This window comes from Podarcis bocagei (genome assembly GCF_964188305.1).
Source record: "Podarcis bocagei genome assembly, chromosome: 2".
Taxonomy (NCBI): domain Eukaryota; kingdom Metazoa; phylum Chordata; class Lepidosauria; order Squamata; family Lacertidae; genus Podarcis; species Podarcis bocagei.
In genome coordinates this window covers 21,999,002-22,024,542 of record NC_138126.1, presented here as the reverse complement: position 1 = coordinate 22,024,542, position 25,541 = coordinate 21,999,002, and the positions used below count along the sequence as shown (strand labels likewise).

The following is a 25,541-nucleotide window of genomic DNA, read 5'->3' as shown; positions in this document are numbered from 1 at the left end:
TGCTGCTGAGCACAGAAGTCTGTTGCAAAGCATGAAATATGGCCCATACTTTTAAAATAGGCAGGAACAGAAAATATAAGGAATGACTAATGGTCTTAGTTGTCCCTATCCTAATGCACAGAGTATAGGAAACAAGCAAGATAAATTGGAGCTTTTAATGAAGGTAAAGGTACCCCTGCCCGTATGGGCCAGTCTTGACAGACTCTAGGGTTGTGCGCCCATCTCACTTAAAGAGCCTGGGAGCCAGCGCTGTCCGCAGACACTTCCGAGTCACGTGGCCAGCGTGACGAAGCTGCTCTGGCGAGCCAGAGCCGCACACGGAAACGCCGTTTACCTTCCCGCTAGTAAGCGGTCCCTATTTATCTACTTGCACCCAGGGGTGCTTTCGAACTGCTAGGTTGGCAGGCGCTGGGACCGAGCAACGGGAGCGCACCCCGCCGCGGGGATTCAAACCGCCGACCATGCGATCGGCAAGTCCTAGGCTCTGTGGTTTAACCCACAGCGCCACCCGCGTCCCAGGCGGATCTTTTAATACAGGATGGCGGAGACTTCCGGTCGGCGCCAGGGCTAATGGCGGTCCTCTTTCCGAGCTCCGGAGGAGGACTGCTCTGCGAGTTCGGGTCTGACCCGCTACGGCAAGCGGGGGACCCCTAAAATCACAGGCGCGGAAGCCTGTGAACAAGGAGATTCGGTGGGCATCAGGAGCGCCCCCCCTTTACCGCAGAAAGAGCCTTTTTAAAGGCTCCGGAACGACATCGGGGGAGCGCGGTGCTGAGAATCGCTACCCAGCCCGCAGGGTGAAGCCGCGTCGCCATTAGCGGAGAGCGCCAATTCCTTCCTGTAAATTTTGGACTGAAAAAAACCCGTGAGTAAGATTGAACGTCTATTTGAAACTAAAGCTATATTTGAAATTTGGTTGAAAACGGGGAAGGAGAAAATTAAGGAAGTCTGCCTTCCCCCGACTGCATGACAGTTAAAGAACGAAACTTTAAAGCTGCATCCGCAAGAGACTTTGTTTTTGACTACCTAAATCTGACATTTGGACTTTAGACCTCCCCTCTAGCTAGCAGGGCGGAGGGGAGGAAAAAAAGACATTTAGAACTGCATGATTTACTCAAAAGAAAAAGTCTTCTGCTGCCTCAATAACCTGAAACGGACTGCTAAATAAGACAATAGGGCACCGAACTGACTTTAAACTTTTGTGAAAGTTACATGGTGGAAGTTTTGCTTGATACAAAGTTCTTGGATTTTGTTGTTACAGTATATTAGAGCAGGCTGAGACAGTATCTATTGGGAAAGTGTTGCAATTCACATTTACAAGCCTCCTGATATACTTGTTTTAAATCTTCTCTGTCTCTGTACTTGGACATTTTGATTTGCTCCCCCTAGAGGGTAAAGTAAAGGTTGTTACAGCCCAGGACAGTGGAATTTTTTCATCGGAAGACGGTTCCCGTGGGAAACTACTTTGGGACATGAGTGCTCCACCAGAAGAGATAACTACAAGAGCTAAGGCAAAACAACAACAACAACACCAGCAACAGCAACAGCAACAAAAGAAGAGAGGCTCGATTACAGGCGTAACTCCTACAGGAACAACAGGACAAGAAAAAGTGACAGCTGTTTCCATGGATGCAGTAACACAAGCTTTACTTAAGATAAACCAATCCTTGGAGACTCTAACAAAGCAGAGTTCAGAAAACACACAGAAATTAACAGAATTAACAGCAAGACTCGACTTGAACACAGAATCTATAAACAAGCTTGTTCAGGAAAATTCTGCAACACGTAAAATTGCAGAAGAAGCTAGAACCATAGCTGGAGAGACTCAAGAGAACTTAGAACCGATTGCTAAAAAGGTGCATGAACATGATGCAACTCTGGCTTTGTGGGAATTACAGAGAAAAGAGAGAAACTTGAAATTGAGATTAATTCCAGAGAACGAAGGGGACAATCTCGTGGAGTTCCTAACACAAGAGTTTGCTGACTGCTGGGAAGATTTGGAGGAGGACGAATTTAAAATTACAACAGCGTTTAGACTGGGTAAAAGACAGAACAGAAAGACTCCGAGGGACTGTTTGATTACCCTTAGATCCAAGGAAGAAAGAGATAAAATACTAAGACTACACTTTGAAAAGGCCTTGCAAATCGAAAACTCACCTATACAGATTTTTAAAGATATCCCTAAATATATATTGGATCTGAGAGCTTCCTATAAGGATTTGACTTATCTGCTAAAGAATGGATGGCAAATATTACCTGGTAGGCATTACTGAAACCTATTGGGATGAGTCTCATGAGTGGAACATAGGAATTGACAGGTATAACCTGTTCAAAAGGAATAGACCATTAGCCGAGGGGAAGGGAAGTCTCAGGTTTATATAGCCAAATGTTCTTGTTCTTGTTCTTGTTATATATTATAGTAGCAGCATTATATGTAAAAAATGTACACACTGGAGCATGGAAAGCTGATTATGAGGATATGGGTAAAAATTGCACTAGAGAGAAACAACAGTGACCTTACCATGGATGTTTGCTATAGAACGCCAAGCCAGTCTGAAGACTTGGATGATGCTTTCCTAGACCATATCACCAAACATTCATAAAGGAGAGATGTAGTAACTATGGGAGACTTCATTTCCCCCGATATCTGTTGGACCTCAAACGCTGCCAAGAATGTAAGGTCTGACAAATTCCTCCATTGCCTCACTGACAATTTCATTACCCAGAAGGTGGAAGAAGCAACAAGAGAATCACCTATCTTGGACCTGGTCCTCACCAACTGGGGGAAATTGATTGATGTCCTTCTGGGTTTCATGCAACAGAGGTAAGAGAAAGCTGAATGTAGTCAGACATGCACTTAAGGAGCTTGTGGAAGGGATTTATCATCATCATCATCATCAAAGCAATAGAGTGGTGCCAGAGCATATTTGCCCCGATGGGTCCCTGGCATTTGCCCAATTTGACCATCAGCTGGTTGAGGACTGCAGGGTCTGCTCCCTTCCAGGGCCTTTTCCAACTGGCCCAGGGAACGTGGCCCAGGCCCTCTCTCCTAGCTATAAAGGGACTCCTGCTGCGGTGAGGCCTTGGACCATCGGCTGTGGGGAAGACTGCAGGGCCTGCTCCCTTCCAAGGCCTTTTCCAGCTGGCCCGGGGGGGGGGTGGCCCAGGCCCTCTCTCCCAGCTATAAAGGGACTCCTGCTGCGGTGAGGCCTTGGACCATCGGCTGTGGGGAAGACTGCAGGGCCTGCTCCCTTCCAAGGCCTTTTCCAACTGGCCCAGGGGGCGTGGCCCAGGCCCTTATTTGGAACAAACTTTTGGGGAAGTGTGGGAAGTGTTCTGCCATTGCTTCCCTGTTCCAAGTGGTTAATGTGCTTTAAAATGTCCTCAAGCAGTCGGTGGCAATTTACATTTTTATTTCTTTTTTTCCTTTTTTCCTTTGTTGGGGGTGGGTGGGTGGGATGGATATTTGGTTGGGGATTAATTTTAGTATAATTGTTCTGTTCCTTTTGTTGTTGTTGTTGTTTTATTGATTCTGTATAGCTTGTGTTTTGTTTTTAAGGGGCGGGATCAGGGCTGCCTGGGAGTGGGGCCCCAGCCAACACGATGGCTGGGACAAGTTCCACAGGGGGGGAAGCACTGGGACATCCGATCTCAGTGATCATGGGCAGGAGGCAGAGTTACGCTAAGACCGGACCATGTCATTACCGAGGAGGCAGGTTTAGTCATTGTTTGAAGACTATCCCTGCCTCCTGGTCTGGCCTTGACTGGATGGATACTGGAATCAACAGGGGAAACCCACATGACCTGAAAGTGTTGCTGTGTAATGCCAGGTCAATGATGAATAAAACCACTGCCATCCACGACCTGATTGTGGATGGAGGATTTAACCTGGCATGTGTGACAGAGACCTGGCTGGAGGAAGCAGATGGGCCTGTCCTTGCCACTACTTGCCCTCCAGGTTTCTCTTACGCACAGCAACCCAGGTCATGTGGGCGGCGAGGGGGGGTTGCAGTGTAGTGATTTTTAGGAAGTCACTAGCTTGCACCAGGCGTCCTACTGGGAAGATCCAGTTTTCTGAGTGCATGTTCTGGAAGTTGGGCAATAGGGACAGTACAGGATTCCTTTTGGTGTACCGACCTCCCCGCTGCACCAAGGATTCCCTGCCCGAGCTGCTTCAGGTCATGGTGGATTTTCTCCTGGAGACACCTAGTTTGGTTGTCCTAGGGGATTTTAACATCCATGCCGACACGACCTTACAAGGGGCTGCTCGGGACTTCGTGGAAAGCATGACCTCCATGGGGCTGTCCCTGAATAAGTTTGGCCCAACTCATAGTCATGGACATGCCTTAGACCTGGTGTTCACCTCTAGTGACATGGGTGATCTGACACTAAGTAAAAGTGAAACAAAAGAAGTGCCATGGTCAGATCACTTCCCGGTGCAACTGGACTTCTCCGCGACCCTTCCCCTCTGCAGGGAGGTGGGACTAATTCAGATGGTCCGCCCCCTCCACTTAATGGATCCAAACGGTTTCCAGAGAGTGGTAGGGGATGCTTTATCCCATGTTGATGGCCTTTCAGCTGATTCCCTGGTGGCCCGCTGGAATGCGGAGTTAACCAGGGCTGTCGACTGTTTGGCTCCGAAGTGCCCTCTCTGATTGCATGGAGCCCAGACAGCCCCGTGGTTTTCTTCAGAGCTGAGGGCGATGAAACAATCACTGAGACGGCTAGAGCGTCGTTGGCAGAAAACTCACTCCAAATCTGACCGGACACAGGTTAGAGCTCAACGTCGAGCCTACCAAGTGGCGATAGCGACAGCGAAGAAGACTTTCTTCACCGCCTCTATTGCATCTGCAGAAAATAGTAGCAGGAGACTCTTTCAGGTGGTTCGCAATTTAAAGGAACCACCTTTACCACCGAGGCCTTGTAAAGACCCCAAGATCTCCTGCAATGTTTTTGCAAAGTTTTTTGCAGATAAAATCACTCATTCGGAAGGAGCTAGACACCACCGTGGGAGCAGGGCTGGGGCGGGAGAGTGCTAAAGCTCTGTTTGGTCAAGTTGCATGGAATCAATTTCAATCCATTACCTCCGAGGATGTGGACAGGCTGCTTGGACGCGTGAAACCAACCACCTGTCTCCTTGATCCTTGCCCATCCTGGCTAATAAAAGCAAGCCGGGAAGGGCTGGGCGATGGGCTCTGCGGGGTGGTGAATGCTTCCCTCTGTGAGGGAACATTCCCAGATCCGCTGAAAGAGGCAGTCATTAAACCGCTTCTTAAAAAACCATCTTTAGACCCGGCCAGTATGGCCAACTATCGCCCAGTCTCAAATCTTCCATTCTTGGGCAAGGTGATTGAGCGCGTGGTTGCTGAACAACTCCAGGCACGCCTGGAGGATGCGGACCATTTGGATCCCTTCCAATCGGGATTCAGGCCTCATCATGGGACTGAAATTGCCTTGGTCGTGCTGGTTGAGCTAGGGACAAAGGTGAGAGTTGTTTCCTAGTTCTGCTGGATCTCTCAGCAGCCTTTGATACAATCGACCATAACATCCTTCTGGATTGTCTAGAGGGGCTGGGAGCTGGGGGCACTGTTATACTGTGCATGAAGTCATGGCAAAGGCTTGTAGCGCCACCTGGTGCCTCGCTGACCTCAGTGACCTGCATGTCCGTGCCTTGCAGTGTATTAAGTGTATTAAGTGCATAACCTTATATGGCGATGGGTGGGTTTAAGCCGTGACCGGATGTAGGTAACGTGAGACATTGGCAAACGGCCATGCGACAGGAGAGAACAAAGGATAATAAAAGAGACCGGAGAGGAGAGAAGTTCGAAAGGAGCTGCTCATACCATCCTGAAAATATTGCTGGCTCTCTGTGTCTTTATTTTATGCTAAACTGCGCCATTTGTGACGGCTGGCTTCCGTCAAGTGGTGCCCCCTGTGTGAGGCTGACTAAAAGAATACGTCTGAGGCTTTTAAAAGAAAACCGTGTGAGGTTTTTCGATCCACGCAACGGATATCATCGACTCACCACGCCCGGCAAGGGTTTCAAGCGCTAATCAGCTTCGGATCCCCGGTGAGTTCGATCCCTCTTTTATCTCGATTTTAGAAAAATGGGCAGCTCTTTGTCTACTCCCCAACAGAATTTTTTTTAAGACTTAAAATTTCTCCTCTCCTCCAACAAATTGGAAGTTCCGGAGGGTGATTTGATACAGCTTATTCTGGCCATTGATGAGCATTGCCACTGGTTTCCTGCAGATGGGACTTGGGAATTGAAACATTGGGTCAAGATTTGGGCACATTTTCATGGGCACCCCAGCATTGGTATTCGGATTCTAAATGCATGGTGCAAGGTTCGTTACGCCATGGGCTCTTTATCACCAAAAAATATCTCCATGGCTGCATTGCCAACACAACCTCCAGCTTCCTTAGTCCAGCCTGCTGTGTTAGCGTCTGTTCCAATACTTGCCTTGCCAGCAGCCCCAGACCCCAAACCTCCGGACTACAGTTCCTCACCAGAGGACCCAATCCTGCAAAAATACCGTGGTCTGGCTGGCAATGATCCTGCTCTTTCAGCGGCAGAACCAGCTACCCCTTTTCAACGTGCAGTCCTTGCCTGTTCCTTAATTCAAGATACTATGGCATTCCCTGTTATTGTGCCCCCTGCTGGCGCTCAGCCCAACACCAACCTTTTGACTTTAAGATCTTGAAAGAGCTGCAGCAGTCAGTAAAGACCAATGGACTCCAAGCCCCATATACGCAGGCGCTTTTAGAAGCCACATTAGCCCAGCTCTTGGTTCCAGAGGACATCAAGCTTTTGGCCCATACAGTGTTACCCCCATCAGCTGGTGTTTTGTTTGCCCATGAATGGGAAACTGCCTGCCGTGCTTATGCTCCGGCTTTGTTACAACAAGTCAGAGGAAATAATCCAAATATTACCCTCGCAGACATCATAGATGCCATGATGGGGCGTGGTCCCTTCGTTCAGGCTTCAGTGCAAGCCACACTGCTGCAAATCTTATTGAGGGACACCGCTCTTGCTGCTAAACAAGCAATGAGAAAAATCCCAGAATTTTATAAGAAGCTGCATGAGACAATGATGGACTACCTGGACTATTCTAATATTATCGTGATGGGAGATATGAATGGGGTGGTGTCTACAAATATGGACAAATCTCAAAATCAAAATTTAACAACAGACGGCAGACTCCCTAAAACCTTTTTTGAAATGACAGACAATATGGATTTGATTGACATTTGGAGGACAAGGAACCCCTTGGGTAAGGAAGGAACCTTCTTTTCTGAGGCCCATCTGTCATGGACACGAATCGACCAAATTTGGATATCTAGAGGGCTGGCCCCGAAAACGAGAAAAGTGGAAATCTGCCCAAAAACCTGCTCCGACCATAACGCCTTAAAAATGGAATTGAGACTTTTCCCAACTGGATCCTTCAGATGGAGAATGAATGACACCTTGCTAAGAGATCAAGAGATTGTTAAGAAGGCCCAAAAAACGCTAAAGGACTATTTTGAAATAAATTTGAACACTACGGTGGAGAAAAGAATAATCTGGGACGCAAGCAAAGCTGTAATGAGAGGGTTTCTGATACAACAGAATACAATAAAGAAAAAATTTTGGAATGGAAAAAAGGAAAAAATTCTAGAGAAAATAAGTGAAGGAGAGAAAAAGTTGAGAACTAATCCGAAGTCAAAAGAGGTGCTAAGAGAGATTAAATTCCATCAAGCACAATATTCGAAATTGATTAATCAAGAGATTGAGTGGAAAATTAAACAAATGAAGCAAAGATCGTTTGAATCAGCAAATAAATGTGGAAAGTTGTTAGCTTGGCAATTGAAAAAAAGACAAAAGTTAAACACAGTCACAAACCTGGAGATTCAAGGAAAAATAGTTCAGAAACCAGAAGAAATAAGAAAGTGCTTCCACAGATACTTTAAGGAACTTTATGTACAGGGGCCTCAGAAAGAATCGGAAATAGACCAATTCTTGAGGACAAATGGACTATCTAAAATAAGTCAAGATAAAAGATCAATTCTCAACAGTAAAATAACTCAACAGGAAATTGAAGGTGCCATCCAGAATATGCAACTTGGCAAATCTCCAGGCCCAGATGGTCTCACCTCCAAATATTATAAGACTTTGAAGGATTGTTTGATACAACCGTTGTTGGAGGTTTGCAACCAGATTTTGGAGGGGAGAAGGGCACCGGAAACGTGGAAAGAAGCATTCATCACATTGATTCCTAAGTCAGAAAAGGAAAAGACTCAGCTCAAGAACTACCGTCCCATCTCACTCCTGAATGTGGATTACAAAATATTTGCAGACATTTTAGCAAGTAGACTTAAAAACGTTTTAAACGAAGTAATTCACAAGGACCAAGCAGGCTTTCTCCCTGGTAGACACATGTCTGATAACACCAGGAACATTATTGATATATTGGAGTTGTTGAGAATAAGAAACACAAGGGCTGCTTTAATCTTTATTGATGCGGAGAAAGCATTTGACAATATTTCTTGGATGTTTATGAAGAAAAACTTGAAGGGGATGGGAGTGGGACGGGGGTTTGAAAATGGACTAGAAGCAATTTATTCAGAGCAAAAAGCCAAGTTGATAGTGAACAATGTGGTGTCGGATGAACTTCTAATTGAAAAAGGGACACGACAGGGGTGCCCTTTATCCCCTCTGCTATTTATCTCTGTTCTGGAGGTATTGCTGAATATGATTAGGGAGGACCAGTTGGTGCAAGGTATAGAGGTCGGAGCGAAACAATACAAACTGAAAGCCTTTGCAGATGACCTAGTCTTGACAGTACAGGAGCCAGTATCTAGCACAAAAAGAGTTTTGGAACTTATCCTGGAGTTTGGCCGGGTGGCGGGATTCAAGTTAAACAAACAAAAAACTAAGGTTTTGGTTAAAAATTTGACACCTACAGAGATAGAGGGGTATCAGAAAGAAACAGAGCTAAGTGTGGTTAAAAAAGTGAAATACCTGGGGGTATACTTGTCCACCAAAAATTTAAATCTTTTTAAAGATAACTATGAAAAATGTTGGTTGGAAATTAAAAAGGATTTGGATATTTGGTCAAGATTGAAACTTACCTTGTCAGGCCGAATCGCAGCTATAAAGATGTGTGTTTTGCCAAAAATGCTATTTCTATTTCAAACCCTTCAGGTCGTGGACAGAATGGAATGTTTTGGAAAATGGCAGAAGGATATTTCTAAGTTTGTCTGGCAGGGCAAAAAGCCCCGAATAAAATTTAAAATACTAACCGACTCAAAAGAAAGAGGGGGGTTTGCCCTGCCGGACTTAAGGTTGTATTATGAAGCTGCAGCCTTCTGCTGGTTGAAGGATTGGTTCCTGCTGGAAAACACCGATGTCCTAGATCTGGAGGGGTTTGATAATGTGTATGGTTGGCATGCATACTTGTGGTATGACAAGGCGAAGGTTCATAAATTGTTCAAAAACCATATTGTCAGAAAATCAATTTTTGCCGTCTGGATGAAGTATAAGGATTTATTAGAAAACAAGACCCCGAGGTGGTTATCACCTGTGGAAGCCAAGATTTCTAAAAAAAAGCCCAATATGGAGGCCTATTGGCCAAAATATTGGGAACTGATTGAAAGAGTTGGAGACAATTGGAAGCTCCAAAGCCAGGACAAATTAAAAGGTAAGGTGCGAGATTGGTTACACTATGCTCAAATTCAAGAGGTATTCAAAATGGACAAAAAAGTGGGTTTCCAGTTGGAGAAATCGAAACTGGAGACGGAGTTACTAGAACCAAAGACTAAGGTACTTTCGAGGATGTATGACTTGCTGCTTAAATGGAACACCCAGGATGAGACAGTTAAATCTGCTATGATAAAATGGGCACAGGATGTAGGACACAACATTATGTCTGAGGACTGGGAAAGGTTATGGAACACCGGTATGAAATTCACGGCATGTAGTGCCTTGAAAGAGAACATTATGAAAATGGTATACCGGTGGTACATGACCCCAGTCAAGTTGGCTAAAATATACCATCTTTCTGATAATAAGTGTTGGAAATGCAAGGAGGCAGAAGGGACATTCTTTCACCTCTGGTGGACCTGCCCGAAAGTAAAGGCCTTTTGGGAAATGATACATAATGAGTTGAAAAAGGTATTCAGATATACCTTTTCTAAGAAACCAGAGGCCTTTCTATTGGGCATGGTGGACCGGAAGGTGCCAAAGAAGGACAGAACCTTGTTTATGTATGCAACCACAGCAGCTAGGATTCTTATCGCAAAGTTCTGGAAGACACCAGATTTACCCACACTGGAGGACTGGCAGACGCAGCTGATGGACTACATGGAGTTGGCAGAAATGACCGGCAGAATTCGAGATCTGAGCGAAGAAACAATGGAGGAGGACTGGAAAAAATTTAAGGACTATTTGCAAAAACATTATAAGTTGTTTGAGTGCTAAGACTGTGCACGATTAAGAAACGTTATGCTTCTGCAATTTATTTTAAGTAAATGATAAAGTAAGTATTGATGGGAAAAAATGAGACAAGTTAGAAACAAAATATTATGTTTATTAAGAGTGCTAAAATTAAATTACAAATTTTTGAAACTGGTAACATAATAAATACAAAGGTATAACAAGTCGGGAAATAAGATAATAAATTGCTGAATTGGTTAGAATGATGAACGCAATGCTGAGAGGATGCGAGGAGGTCCAAAAAGTTGTCGAGAAAATTTTATAATGACCTTTTCTTTTTTCTATGTTTTCTTTTTCTATATATATGGAAAATGTTTCTTGTATATTGTTGTCCAAACAAATTTGTTCACCTATGGAAAGAAACGCAATAAAAAATTTTATAAAAAAAAAAAGAAAAATCCCAGAACCCAGTATTCAATCAAGGTGGGGTTCAATCAGGCAAGAGGCAAGAGAATCATATTCTTCCTTTATGGACAGGCTGCTTACAGCAGTGAGTCGCCAAATTGAAAATCCTGAAGCCAAACAAATAATTATCAAACAATTGGCCTTTGAAAATGCCAGTGAGGATTGTAAGGTTGCGTTACGACCGATAATACACAATCCTGCCACAGACACAGCAGCCATGCTTCACATTTGTCAGTCTGTAGGTACAGCCACCCACAAGGCTCATCTGCTGGCAGCAGCGCTAAATAAAAACCAGCCTGTAGCCACCGATAAAACTTGTTTCCAGTGTGGCAAACCAGGACACTTTAAGGCGCAATGTAGATCCACGCAACAGCCTAGGCATCCTTCTACCAAATGTCCAATCTGCAAAAAAGGCTTTCATTGGGCCAATCAATGCAGATTGCTTCCCCGAAACCAACAGCAGGGTCAGTACACTGCCCAAAATCAGTTAGGACAACAGCAGGGAAACTGGCAGCAGGACCCACCCCAGGCCCAGACAAATCAATAGGGGACCCCCCCCCCCCGGAGTCCAGGGAAACAGCACCACGGCTTTGCCTGACTCAGGACATGGAATTCCATTTGCCTTTCTGCCCTTTAAAGACTCATGTTCTCACTGAAGCAGGGTTAGACAATCATGCCACTTGTCTGGTATTACCTCTATTATCTGCACAGGCAACAGGAATTCATGCGGTACCGATGCTAACACACGGACCATGTGTGATTTCCCTGAGATCACACTATATGCGGATCGTCCATGCAGAATACAGTCAAATACTTCAGTGGCGAAGATTATCATTTTTCCCCCATCCGAACAACTACCCCTAATTGCAGCAGCCGTGAACATTACAGCCTCGCGCCCTTCTGTGTCTCTGACAGTGGGAGGTCGACGCATTGAAGGAGTTCTGGACACAGGGGCGGATGTAACAGTCGTGGCAAAATCTGCTTGGCCTTCCAGTTGGCCCACCTGTCCAGCCACACAAGTTATTGGTGTGGGAGGTGAATCACAGGCACAGCGCAGTCTCCACCCAATACTCATCCAAAGTGATAGCAGGGTTCAGATCACCCTCTATCCATTAATAATGGACATTCCAGTCTCCTTATGGGGGCGCGATATTTTGGCTATTGCAGACACCACACACCGCACTGCCATTACGATGGATCACCACTACCCCAGTATGGGTAGAACAGTGGCCTCTACCAAAAGAAAAATTAGCAGCGGCGGCCCAGCTTATTTCTGAACAATTGACCCTTGGCCACATTGAACCGCCCTCATCTCCCTGGAACTCCCCAATTTTCGTTATTAAGAAAAAATCAGGCAAATGGCGTCTTCTGCAGGACATGAGGAAAATTAACCAACAGATACAGCCAATGGGAACTTTACAACCTGGCATGCCAAATCCAAATATGCTCCCACGAGAATATCAGTTGGCGGTGATTGATTTAAAGGACTGTTTTTTTTCTATCCCACTGGCTCCAGCAGACAGGGAACGGTTTGCTTTTACATTGCCAGTATATAACAATTCGCAGCCCACCCAGCGATATCAGTGGGTTGTCCTGCCTCAAGGCATGCGGAACTCCCCTACACTTTGTCAACATTTTGTGGGTGAAGCATTGTAACCTTTCCTCAGGCACCACCTAGAGGTTTTATGTTATCATTTCATGGATGACATTTTAATCGCTGCTAAGGAACTCCCGCCTGGCATTTTTCAAGAACTTTCTGCCACATTAGCGGAAGCGGGACTCTGTATAGCGCCTGAAAAAATTCAATTGACGTTGCCCGCCACCTACTTGGGACATAAAGTCTCTGCACAAGCAGCGCTGCCTATTGTTCCCCAACTGACTATCCCTTCAAGCATGAAGCTTGTGCAATTACAACAACTTCTTGGGCATTTGAATTGGGCTCGCTCTTTCCTTGCATTACCTACCAGCACACTATCACCATTGTTCTCAGCGCTCGCAGGACACAAGGATCCAGCAGATGTAATCCAGGTCACTTCGGCAATGATCACTGCATTGCAAACCGTTAATCAGCACCTGCGATCTATTCTCGTGGACAGGATCACAGAAGCCTCTGCACACGAGCTGCATCTGGCAGTGTTTGCTACACCGTTGTTGCCAACAGGAATTTTATATGCTCAGACGGAAAAGAAGAAGACTATCTGCATTATAGAATGGCTACATTTACCACACACCCCACCAAAAAACATTTATTCCGTAATTGAATCCACATCAGACATTGTTATCAAAGGACGTTCACGTGCTATGGCTTTGAGCGGTTCTGATGTTGCATCAATATATCTGCCTTTCTCACAGACTGAACAGCAGCATTTATTCATAACTAATGCTGCCGTGCAAATTGCTTTGGCTGATTTTATATGTGTCATCATTTTTAACCCTCCAAAGGATGACCGTTTGACATTTCTGACACAGGTCACCTATGTTTTGGCTACCCCCTTGTCTCTTACACCTCTCCCCTCTGCATTGACCCTTTTCACGGATGGAACAAGAAGTAGGGGGGCAGTGACATGGGAGGAGGGAGGAAAATGGAAATGTTTATTTACCCCTCCACAGTCTTCTGCTCAGCGAGCTGAGCTAGCGGCTGTGATTCTTGCCTTTCAATCCTTTCCTACTCAACCTTTCAATCTTATTGTGGATACTCAGTATGTATATCGCCTTTTTGCTATTTTACCAATATCTTATATAACTCCTTCCTTGGATTCTGACTTGTTTTCCTTGTTTCTTGCCCTGCAGGCCTTACTTCAGCACAGAGAGTTCCCTTATTATGTTGCACATCTTCGCTCCCACACATCGCACCCAGGGTATTTAGCAGAGGGCAATGCAAGAGCAGATGCGGCTTTGAGGGACATTTCTGCCTTTTCTCTCTTTTCTGATCCTATACTATGTCATAACACCTTTCACCTTCCTGCGAAAGCATTGGCAAAGCAGTTTTCTATTCCTTTGGCCCAAGCAAGAGATATAGTTTCCCAATGTGCTTCTTGTTCTAAATCTCAGCTGGCCATTCCTTTTGATGCTGTCAATCCTAGGGGCACGTCTGCATTGGCGTGTTGGCAGATGGATGTCACACACACACACACACCTGTGTTGGCTCCACTCTCCAAGGTTCACCTCACGGTGGACACCCACTCTGGATTCATATGGGCTATGCCCATGAGGGGGGAAACAGCTCGGCATGTCATTCAGCACACTATCCGCTGTTTCTCAGTCATGGGTAAACCTGCGCGTATCAAAAGTGATAATGGTCCAGCGTATATTTCTAAAACTTTTTCAGAATTTTGTATGTTGTGGAATGTGAAATTAACTCATGGTATACCCTTTAACTCCACAGGGCAAGCGATAGTGGAAAGAGCACACCTGACGTTCAAAACACTATTGCTTAAACAGCTTGGCGGCCGAAGCATACCAACAGCAGATATCCCTTTGGCAGTTCACCAAGTTCTTTTTGTACTTAACCATCTTTTATATCCACATCTTAGGACCCATACCCCCGCTGAATTGCATTTTAGGAAGGAGGAGGCACTCCCCCGCCCCTTGGTGGTGTACCGACGCTTGCCTGATCCCGCGTGGCATGGAGCTGTCCCGCTGATCACGTGGGGACGAGGGGACGCGGCAGTGGACATCGAGAACAAGCCTTTGTGGGTTCCAGCTCGATGCATGCGGCCATGGCAAGCCTCCTCAACTGCGGAAGCGCCTTCCTAACCATTTGCCTTGCCATCCTTTGCTGCACCGTTATACAAGGAAGAGAAGCAGACAACCCAGTCCAGTTGAAACCACCATATTTCACCTTATCGGCTGGGAAGCAGCTGTCGCCTGAATCTTACTCTGCCCGGCAGTATAAACAGCTCAGCCACTTTCGAACTAGAAGAACAGCGTTGTTGAATAAGACTTTTAGGGGAGAAAATTATCATAAGATATGGAGGGATAATATTTTTGTGCAAGATATGATTATGTTTACCAGTTTATTACATGCTTCTAAATGTTGGCTGTGTATGCACATGCCGCCTTTTGCCAGTCATTCCGGCATAATGCTTCATGGTGTGCCTGTCAATGGATCTTTTCAATTTACTAATATTATATCCCCTAAGCAAACTTTTTGGCCTCCAGTACAATTGACCCTCCATGAGCCTGCCCCATTTGTTTTCAAATTAAAGAGGGGGAAGAATCATGGGGCATATATCCAAACTGTCAATATACATTGAATTTCACTTTTAATAGCTCTTGTTCTCTTACAGGAACATACAGTGACCAATCTCAGTGCTATAGAAGCGATACCAGTGCATGGCTAAAAACTAGGAAAGAATCCTACCATGCAAATTGGAGTCTGAATTCTTCTATCCCTGGCTTAGCAAATGCCACAGATGAGCAATTTCAGATCAGTTCCTTATTTACTGCAGCCTTTAATTGGTCCCAACAGAGTAGTAATATCAGCTATTTACTCCAAAGAGAGTTATGGTTGCTTTGTGGCAAAAAAGCATACAAAGCCATTCCTCGAAACCTCACAGGCACATGTACATTGGGTCTTGTGGTTCCATTGTTGTATAAGGTTGATAAGTTACCATCTTCTCTTAGACTACGAAATCGTCGGGAGGTTAATTCACCCATAAATCAATATATCGGTACCCAGATCTCTCGGGCCTTGCTGCCCTCAGTGGGCGCAGCAATGAACTATAGGGACCTCCATTGGCTAGCAAATTGGACTGAAGGATTATTCAATGATACCATAAAAGCTTTGAAGAATCTCAACCAGGAGGTGTCTGCAATGAGAGCGGTGGTTTTACAGAATCGTTATACTTTGGATGTGATTTTAGCCTCAAAAGGAGGAGTTTGGGCACTTGTTCATTCTCATTGTTGTATGTTTATTCCTGATAATAATGTCAGCATATCTGCGACGATTGATCATATGGAAACCATCGTAGCTCACAATCCGTTTGCTCGTCCGCCTTCCGTTGATCCATGGGCATGGTTATATTCTTGGCTTCCAGATGGGAGTTGGCTTCGACATTTATTGATTTTAGTGATCCTAATAGTAGTTATTTGCATTATTTTGTGTTGCTGTATACAATGTATTCCTTCTTTAATTTCTATATGTACTGCATGGTTCTCCCGTCAGCGGCCTGCTTCTGGCCTCACAAGAGTCGCCTATCGCGCTCGATATAACCGTATTGGTACTGATATATATGACTCTGATTAATAATATAAAGAAAGAGGGCATGTGGGAGCCATGAAGTCATGGCAAAGGCTTGTAGCGCCACCTGGTGCCTCGCCGACCTCAGTGACCTGCATGTCCGTGCCTTGCAATGTATTAAGTGCATAACCTTATATGGTGATGGGTGGGTTTAAGCCATGACCGGATGTAGGTAATGAGAGACATTGGCAAACGGCCATGTGACAGGAGAGAACAAAGGATAATAAAAGAGACCGGAGAGGAGAGAAGTTCGAAAGGAGCTGCTCATACCATCCTGAAAATATTGCTGGCTCTCTTTATTTTATGCTAAACTGCGCCATTTGTGACGGCTGGCTTCCGTCATTATACAGTGGTTTCGCTCCTTCCTCCTGGACCGTGTTCAGAAACTGGTGGGGGGGGATGAGTGTTCATACCCCTGGGCCCTCACTTGTGGGGTGCCTCAGGGTTCCGTCCCCTCCCCCATGCTTTTTAACATCTATATGAAGCCGCTGGGAGAGATCATCAGGGGGGTTGGACTGGGTGTTCATCAATATGCGGATGATACCCAGCTCTACCTCTCTTTCAAATCAGAACCAGTGAAGGCGGTGAAGGTCCTGTGTGAGTGCCTGGAGGGGGTTGGAGGATGGATGGCGGCTAATGGATTGAAGTTGAATCCTGACAAGACAGAAGTACAGTTTTTGGGGGACAGGGGGCGGGCTGGTGTGGAGGACTCCCTGGTCCTGAATAGGGTAACTGTGCCCCTGAAGGACCTGGTGCGCAGCCTGGGAGTCATTTTGGACTCACAGCTGTCCATGGAGGCACAGGTCAATTCTGTATCCAGGGCAGCTGTCTGCCAACTCCACCTGGTATGCAGGCTAAGACCCTACCTGCCCGCGGACTGTCTCGCCAGAGTGGTGCATGCTCTAGTTATCTCCCGCTTGGACTACTGCAATGCGCTCTACGTGGGGCTACCTTTGAAGGTGACTCGGAAACTACAAGTAATTCAGAATGCGGCAGCTAGACTGGTGACTGGGGGCGGCCGCTGAGACCACATAACACTGGTCTTGAAAGACCTACATTGGCTCCCAGTACGTTTCTGAGCACAATTCAAAGTGCTGGTGTTGACTTTTAAAGCCCTAAACGGCCTCGGCCCAGTATACCTGAAGGAGCGTGTCCATCCCCATCATTCTGCCTGGACACTGAGGTCCAGCGCTGAGGGCCTTCTGGCGGTTCCCTCATTGCGAGAAGCAAAGCTACAGGGAACCAGGCAGAGGGCTTTCTCGGTAGTGGCGCCCGCCCTGTGGAATGCCCTCCCATCAGATGTCAAAGCGATAAATAACTACCTGACATTCAGAAGACATCTTAAGGCAGCCCTGTTCAGGGAAGTTTTTAATGTGTGATATTTTAGTGTATTTTTTGTTTCTATGGAAGCCGCCCAGAGTGGCTGGGGAAACCCAGCCAGATGGACGGGGTACAAATAATAAATTATTATTATTAAAAAAGTATTCCTCCAGGCATGCGCTGATTCTTTCCAACATGGCAGCAGAAATAGTCCAGACATGAGGCAGAGAAAAACAGAGTGCAAACGGGCAGGTCTGAGCAAGCCTGGCCCCCAATCACTCAGACAGAAGACTTGCCCTATAGGAAAGTCCTTTGTGTACCGAGAAAATGGTACTAAGGGAGCCAGCTGAGAAATAGCAGACTTGCAAGACAGACTCTGATTCCTGCAATCCCATGAAAATGTTTTCAGGCCACCTCCATATTTCTTGGAGCCATATAGCATCCAATAGGAGCTGCTGCTTTTAACTGGGGAGAGGTGGAAGGTTGGCTGGTTAGTCAGTTGACTGAGGCCCTTTTATTTTGGAATCTGAGTGCAAAGACTTGGAGAAACAAACTAATATGGTACGGTTATGTTAATGTTTCCAGATGCTGACTGGGCTCATGTGATTTATGTTTGGGATTCTATTTGAAGACTGCCATACATGATGCAAGAGTGTTGTGCAGAATGGAGGATCTGCTTTGTTGTATTTTTGTCTGTGCTTGCCGGAAGCTGGGGGGAAAGCAGGAGAGGGAGAGGAAGTGCTTCTGAGCACAGAAGTCTGTTGCAAAGCATGGGATACGGCCCATGCTTTTAAAATAGGCAGGAACATAAAATATAAGGTACAGTGATTTCTTGTGTGATCAAGATACAAAAATTACACAGGAACCAAAACAGAACACAGACCACAACTTCATTTTTAAACTTTATTGAAGGAAAGCATTGTTGCGTAAGGTACAACAAATATTGCAAGCTATTATTATCTCATTTTTTCTGCATGCAAAACTAGCAGTAATTTTAACTATCATTATTGAACTCTATCTTGATTGGCCACCTAGAACTCCCACCAGTCCAAATTACTTAAAAGCTTTGCTACGTTCCAATTACATGGCAATGTTCAGGATAGTGAAAAGAGAATATTCAAGCTCTCCAACCAAGGAGGGGTTGGGAAGAACAGAGGGGTTCCATGAGCTTCAGGAAGAGATGAATTGAGAATCTGGTGGACAGGCCCAAGCCCCTAAGCCCTTCTGGGCAAATGGACAGAAGCAACTCCATCACATACCCTATTTCTGGAGGGGAAGGCCAGAGTACAACCCCCCCCCTCCAACCAAGGTTAAGGTTACCCAACGCCTAAACTGCCAAAGTTGTGACAATTGCTACAGGGTAGGCAAAACCTCCAGGTCATAGCAAATTCCTACCCGGCACCAACAATACAGTGACCACCGCAGCCATTGCAAGGTCAATTCAATTTGCACATGCAAAATGGGTGGGTTGATCCAATGAAGAAATGCTGGTCATCGGGGGCTGGCGTGGGCTGTTTTAAATCCCCCAGGAGCGGACCTGTGGGAATCCTGATTGTTCCCTCTCCACACCAGCCTGCAATTGGCCCATTTGGCAGGCTGATGAAGAGCGGGATTTCAAACCAGGAGCATGAGCCGAAGGGGGTACATAAAATGGGGTAAACAGATGTCTGGGGCTACACATTTAAGATGAGTGGGGAACAAATTTATTATTATTAGTGTTATTTCTATTTCCATTACTGTGAGTAGTGTACTAGTGGTTGCAGTGGTAGAATCACAGTCTCGGGGTGGGGTTTGTTGCTTTTCTGTGTTTGCTCTGTGTTTTTTCTGTGTTTTCTGTGTTTGCAGGAGGAAGACCAGGCATCCGTCAAAAGCAAAGGATATGAAATGTTCTAATATTATGTCTTTCAAAGGAGAAAGTGAAAGAAAAGGAGAAAGATTGGCTACCCACCCTTTACCATGAGGTTTCTGGATGGGTTAAAACAATACAAGAATACAACAGTAAAATCAGTCAAAACAGAAGTCGGTTTCACAGCAATGTACTTTAAGTTTATCTCCCTTTTTCGTTTCTGTTCCACAGAGCTTTTTATTCTCAGCTTTGCCACAGAATTTCATGATCTTCAAGTTTTGGTTTTGACCTGGCGAGAGAAAGAGAAGTGCTTATGCTGATGTTAACTGGTGAGTGGAGTCCATAGTGTTAGGATTCCTGCTCCATGTTTGCAGTCATGGGATTGTTTTCTATCACATGACGGTGTATGTTTTCATTCCACAGTGTGGGAAGTGACAGAGACAGGATGTGTATGTTACTGTGTTTCCGTGATGTGGGACTATTGTCCTTTGTTCTTTCTCTTTTCTATCTGATGAGAAAGAGGAAGGAGCTAAGTCAGAATGCTCCAAGTGTATTATCTGTAAATAAAAGTAGTTTAGCCAAAATGCTGTGCTACTGAGTTTGTTAAGCAAACTGCTAACACCCTGCTGTTCCTAAGCGTGCTAATGCCACTTGGTATTGTGATGTTCGGGCTGGAGAAAGCTTTTGAAGCTCCAGAGAGACCAGGAGGGAGAGAACATGCCAGTCGGGCCTGTGTCTCTACCAGGGTCCTACACATGAGTAGGACAATCCTAACACATAGTTCATACCAAAAGAAAAGACAAAGCTCACAGCACATTGAAATAAATTCCATTTTAAGCTCCACTGACAAATGCATACCTAAAACTGATCCCCCCCTTCTAAAATTACTAAAGTGTCAACATTAAAATAAAATAAAGCTAAAACATATGCAAAATACATGTCTAAATAAAACAAATCCTTAAATCTCAGAATCTCCACCACTGTTGTCTAGGATAAATCCCAAATACCTTTCCTTCAGACTGAAAAATAGGCTACTTTCCAAGTGACATGCCAGTTAGTTCCTTGAAGCAGAAACCTCACTTTTCCTGTCCCTCTCCAACATTTCATCTTCTTATTATGGACATTGGGATGCAGAAAGGGGGGGGGGTATGGGGAAGTCCCAGAAAAGAGGTTTATGAAAATATGATATGAAATTATACGTGTATGTTTGTCTTTTTAAGTGTTTGTTTGTTCTATAAAATTTTGTAAAACCAATAAAAATTTTATAAAAAAAAACAAAACATTTCATCTTCTTAAGCAAGGTCCCTCTACGTAATGTGGCTTAATGTAAGAATATAGCTGGCATTCAAGACTCTAATGAAGCAGCTCTTCCAGTTCTGCTGGAAGATTGTTGCACAGTCTGTCTTGCAGTGATATGTCCAGGAATCTCCCCAGCTGCAAAATTGAATCCATGTGTTCAAAATGGAGTTGGGGGGAAAGCTTTCTAATGCTCCATTCGTTGGAAATGCCCAGTGTTTCTCATATTGCTGCTGCAACTTTGCACTTGTCAAGCATTGCACAATATTTGACAAGGAAAGGACAGCTCTGTCAATTTGTCCATGAACCAATTTGTTAAAAGATGTTACTCCTCACCTTACCAAGAGAATTCAGAGCCTGACCAGAAAATCAGAACTGCTGTAGTAAATTTATTATGTACAGTAATTTTATTATTAACTAGCAAAACTTTGGGCTCTTCCATTTATTGAGCATTCATCCTGATCTGCTCATGATTATTCTTATTTTTATTCTCATTCTCATTCTTTATTAACTCTGCATACCACCCTTCATCCAAAGATCACTGAGTGCCTTACAATATAAAAACACAAGCATACATACCATAATAGCAAATGAAAACAAAACAAAAAACCCCCACATTTTTAAAGGCCATAGATTGCTTAATTAGCCAAAGGTCTGGGAGGAGGGGAATGTTTTTGCTTGGCATCTAAAGTTGTATAACAATGGTTCCAAGAGAGCCTCTCTGGCGAGAGCATTCCACACATAGGGGGCCACCTCAGAAATGGATTGTTCTCGTATTACCACCCTCCAGACTTCCTGCAGAAAAACCACACGGAGAAGCGCCTCAGAGGATGAAAACTCAGAGGTTTTTATGGGTATGTTCGTAGCAAAAGGAAGAACAAAGAAACAGTGGGGTCACTCAGAGGAGAAGATGGTGAAATGCAAACAGGGGACACAGAAAGGGCTGAACTCCTCAATGCCTTCTTTGCCTCAGTCTTCTCCGATAAAGAAAACAATGCCCGACCTGAAGAATTTGGAGCAAATGATTCAGCAGAGGAAACACAGCCCAGAATAACTAAGAAGATAGTATAAGAATACTTGGCTAGTTTAGATGTATTCAAGTCTCCAGGGCCAGATGAACTGCATCCAAGAGTATTAAAAGAACTGGCAGATGTGATCTCAGAACCACTGGCAGTCATCTTTGAGAATTCCTGGAGAACAGGCGAAGTCCTGGCAGACTGGAGGAGGGCAAATGTTGTCCCTATTTTCAAAAAGGGGAAAAGAGAGGACCCAAATAATTACAGCCCAGTCAGTCTGACATCAATACCAGGGAAGATTCTGGAGCAGATCATTAAGCAAACAGTCTGTGAGCACCTAGAAAGGAATGCTGTGATCACCAATAGTCAGCATGGATTTCTGAAAAATAAGTCATGTCAGACTAACCTGATCTCGTTTTTTGACAGAATTACAAGCCTGGTAGATGAAGGGAACGCAGTGGATGTAGCCTACCTTGATTTCAGCAAGGCATTTGACAAGGTGCCCCATGATATTCTTGTAAAGAAGCTGGTAAAAGGCGGTCTTGACTATGCTACCACTCAGTGGATTTGTAACTGGCTGACTGACCGAACCCAAAGGGTGCTCATCAATGGTTCCTCTTCATCCTGGAGAAGAGTGACTAGTGGGGTGCCACAGGGTTCTGTCTTGGGCCCGGTCTTATTCAACATCTTTATCAACGACTTGGATGATGGACTCAAGGGCATCCTGATCAAATTTGCAGATGACACCAAACTGGGAGGGGTGGCTAACACCCCAGAGGACAGGATCACACTTCAAAACAACCTTGACAGATTAGAGAACTGGGCCAAAACAAACAAGATGAATTTTAACAGGGAGAAATGTAAAGTATTGCACTTGGGGGGAAAAAAATGAGAGGCACAAATACAAGATGGGGGACACCTGGCTTGAGAGCAGTACATGTGAAAAGGATCTAGGAGTCTTGGTTGACCACAAACTTGACATGAGCCAACAGTGTGACGCGGCAGCTAAAAAAGCCAATGCAATTCTGGGCCTCATCAATAGGAGTATAGCATCTAGATCAAGGGAAGTAATAGTGCCACTGTATTCTGCTCTAGTCAGACCTCACCTGGAGTACTGTGTCCAGTTCTGGGCACCACAATTCAAGAAGGACACTGACAAACTGGAACGTGTCCAGAGGAGGGCAACCAAAATGGTCAAAGGCCTGGAAACGATACCTTATGAGGAACGGTTAAGGGAGCTGGGCATGTTTAGCCTGGAGAAGAGGAGGTTAAGGGGTGATATGATAGCCATGTTCAAATATATAAAAGGATGTCACATAGAGGAGGGAGAAAGGTTGTTTTCTGCTGCTCCAGAGAAGCGGACACGGAGCAATGGATCCAAACTACAAGAAAGAAGATTCCACCTAAACATTAGGAAGAACTTCCTGACAGTAAGACAGTGGAATTTGCTGCCAAGGAGTGTGGTGGAGTCTCCTACTTTGGAGGTCTTTAAGCAGAGGCTTGACAACCATATGTCAGGAGTGCTCTGATGGTGTTTCCTGCTTGGCAGGGGGTTGGACTCGATGGCCCTTGTGGTCTCTTCCAACTCTATGATTCTATGATTCTATGATTGCAGGGTCCAGGAGGTCAATACATATGGGGAGAGTCACGCAGCCATTTTGTCTCAGTTTTGTTCAGTCCCCTCCATTTTGTTGGCTGCTGGCTCTCAGCCAGCAGCACTTGTGCCCATCCTCACAAAGGATGTAAGCCACGTTGTATGTTTGTAACCTGAAGCTTAAAGGCTGCCTTCCAGGATGTGTACTGTGAACAACTTGTGAGTAAACTTATTGTTATACTTTTAAAGACAGACTTGTGAGTATTTACTGTATTTTAAGAGGGAGAAAAGGAGACACCAGAAATAATCCATCAGAGCAAACCACATTGGGTTAGTCAGTTTGTAGAGATTCAAAGGAATCTATCAACTAGCTTCCATGAGTACAGAAGGGGATTTGCTCTGCTACATCACTCACTAGTGGGAGTGAAGGAAGGATAACACTTAAGAAATATTTCCTTGCCAACTATCCTAAACATCCCCACACTGAATTCTGGACCACCTGCATTTTCCTAATTGTCTTCAAAGGCAGCGCTACGTATAATGCACTGCAGTAGTCTAAACTAGCGGACACTGGAAGTGTCCCTATTTCCTAGGGACGTCCCTGATTTAGAGAAGCCGGTTTCTGATTTGATTCTGGAATGTCCCACTTTATCTTAGGATGTGCCTATTTTCATTGGAGAAATGTTGGAGAGTATGGAGGACTCCCAAGCAATCTGAAGGCAATCCTATATGGGGAAGGTTTTTTTTTAAAAAAAAAAGTTTAATGTTTTATTATGTTTTTATGCATGTTGGAAGCTGCCCAGAGTGGCTGGGGCAACCCAGTAAGATGTGTGCAGTATAAATAGTATAATTACCATTGTGGAATGGGATATTCCCATTTTCATCAGAGAAATGAAGAGGTTACCAGAGCACAGAAGAGGCAAATCCTAGTCACATCATAAAAAAGGAGGAACATAGACAGAAAAGCCTCCTTACCTGACAATCTTTCTGTCATTACACAGAATGGCCCCTCACATGTCTTCGCCTTTGATCCACATGACTTGTCATGACCTGTTGGCATGCATTTTCTGCATTTTACAGCATCTGCTGTAGGAGGCACAAAAATTTGTTTTACTGTTTATCCATGAAAGCATCACCTTCACCCATCGGTCACCAAATCTGGGGCTTCATTAGGAGGTAGACAAGGAGTCTGAAGCCCGGGGACTCCTACCACTTCCCTCATTTATATCAATTTTCTTTCCTGGATGTACTGCAAAGCATAGTACCAAGCGAAACCCCTTTCTTTAATTTCGGATGGGACCAAAAGATTTTCAATATCCCAACCCACCAAAATGCTGTGGGCACACATAGCTGTCAGAATAGATCCTAGAGCATTAGGATTCTTTTCCCCATGGAAAGTCGGAAAAAATTTACATCTCTGTGGATGAGAAAACTCTATGCAGTTTCATAGCATGCTCCTGTGCCCTTAATCTAGCAACACATTCCACCCAGACAAGGGAATCCTCTTTTTTCCAAAGATGGCGCTCCCAGAAGAAAAGCAGCTTTCTCCCTCAATGGAAGCTTAACTCTGTCCTGCAATGAGCTCTAAGCTCACCCCTATTTATCTACTTGCACTGGTGTGTTTTTAAACTGCTAGGTTGGCAGCACCTGGGACAGAGCAATGGGAGCTCAACCCACCACAAGGATTTAAACCGCCAACCTTCCAATCGGCAAACCTAAGATGCTCAGTGGTTTAGACCACAACACCACCACTACACATATACCAGGCGTCGGGCAGCCTGATTAACTCCTACATACATACAGAGCTGCCTTCCAGCATTTCAAGCTACCTGTCCATTTTGCCCCATTATTGTTCCCAGAGTCTCAGGATGTCCCACCCTCTTTTCCTGAAACCTTCGGACTGGAGATGCTAAGGGGCTTTCTGCATGAAAGCATGTACCATAACACTAAATTATTGCAAACTTATGGCAGAAGGCATTTCCTCCCTACCACCCCAAAGTATATCTCTCCTGCTACTAATAGAGTCAACCTATCTAAAACAGTGGCTTATTCTTGCTTCACCTGTTCAGGGACAGGAAGTGGGGACCATACTTACCTTCAGTCCTGAGGCAAAGCAGAACACAGAATGTAAGTAGCCAGACCTGAAGCAGACGTGGCCTTTGATTACCAAGAAACAAGCTCTGCTCCATTGGAATGCCTTTTGTATGGAGAGACAGCTTTCAAAGGCTAGCAGCTGAGAAACTGCAGGTTTCCAGGGCAGGCAGGAACACACTGCTCACTTTGAGGAGCCGGGTTCAAGATATCCATTATATACGGCTGGGAGGAACCCTCTTGGCTTCTCACCTCAT

The 25,541-nt window shown here is 44.9% G+C and overlaps 3 long non-coding RNA genes across 3 annotated transcripts in view; 2 read left to right on the top strand and 1 right to left on the bottom strand.

The window, feature by feature from the left end:
* The window catches only part of LOC308581388, a 308,379-nt gene that overhangs the window by 54,108 nt on the left and 228,730 nt on the right, over window positions 1-25,541 (top strand). The window lies entirely within an intron of this gene.
* On the top strand, window positions 5,648-16,123 carry LOC308581926. Its single transcript, XR_014005385.1, has 2 exons — window positions 5,648-6,070; window positions 15,169-16,123. It is a non-coding gene; the product is annotated as an uncharacterized lncRNA (long non-coding RNA).
* On the bottom strand, window positions 18,737-25,460 carry LOC308581309. Its single transcript, XR_014004956.1, has 3 exons — window positions 25,289-25,460; window positions 24,169-24,279; window positions 18,737-19,576 (listed from the first exon to the last, which is right to left on the bottom strand). It is a non-coding gene; the product is annotated as an uncharacterized lncRNA (long non-coding RNA).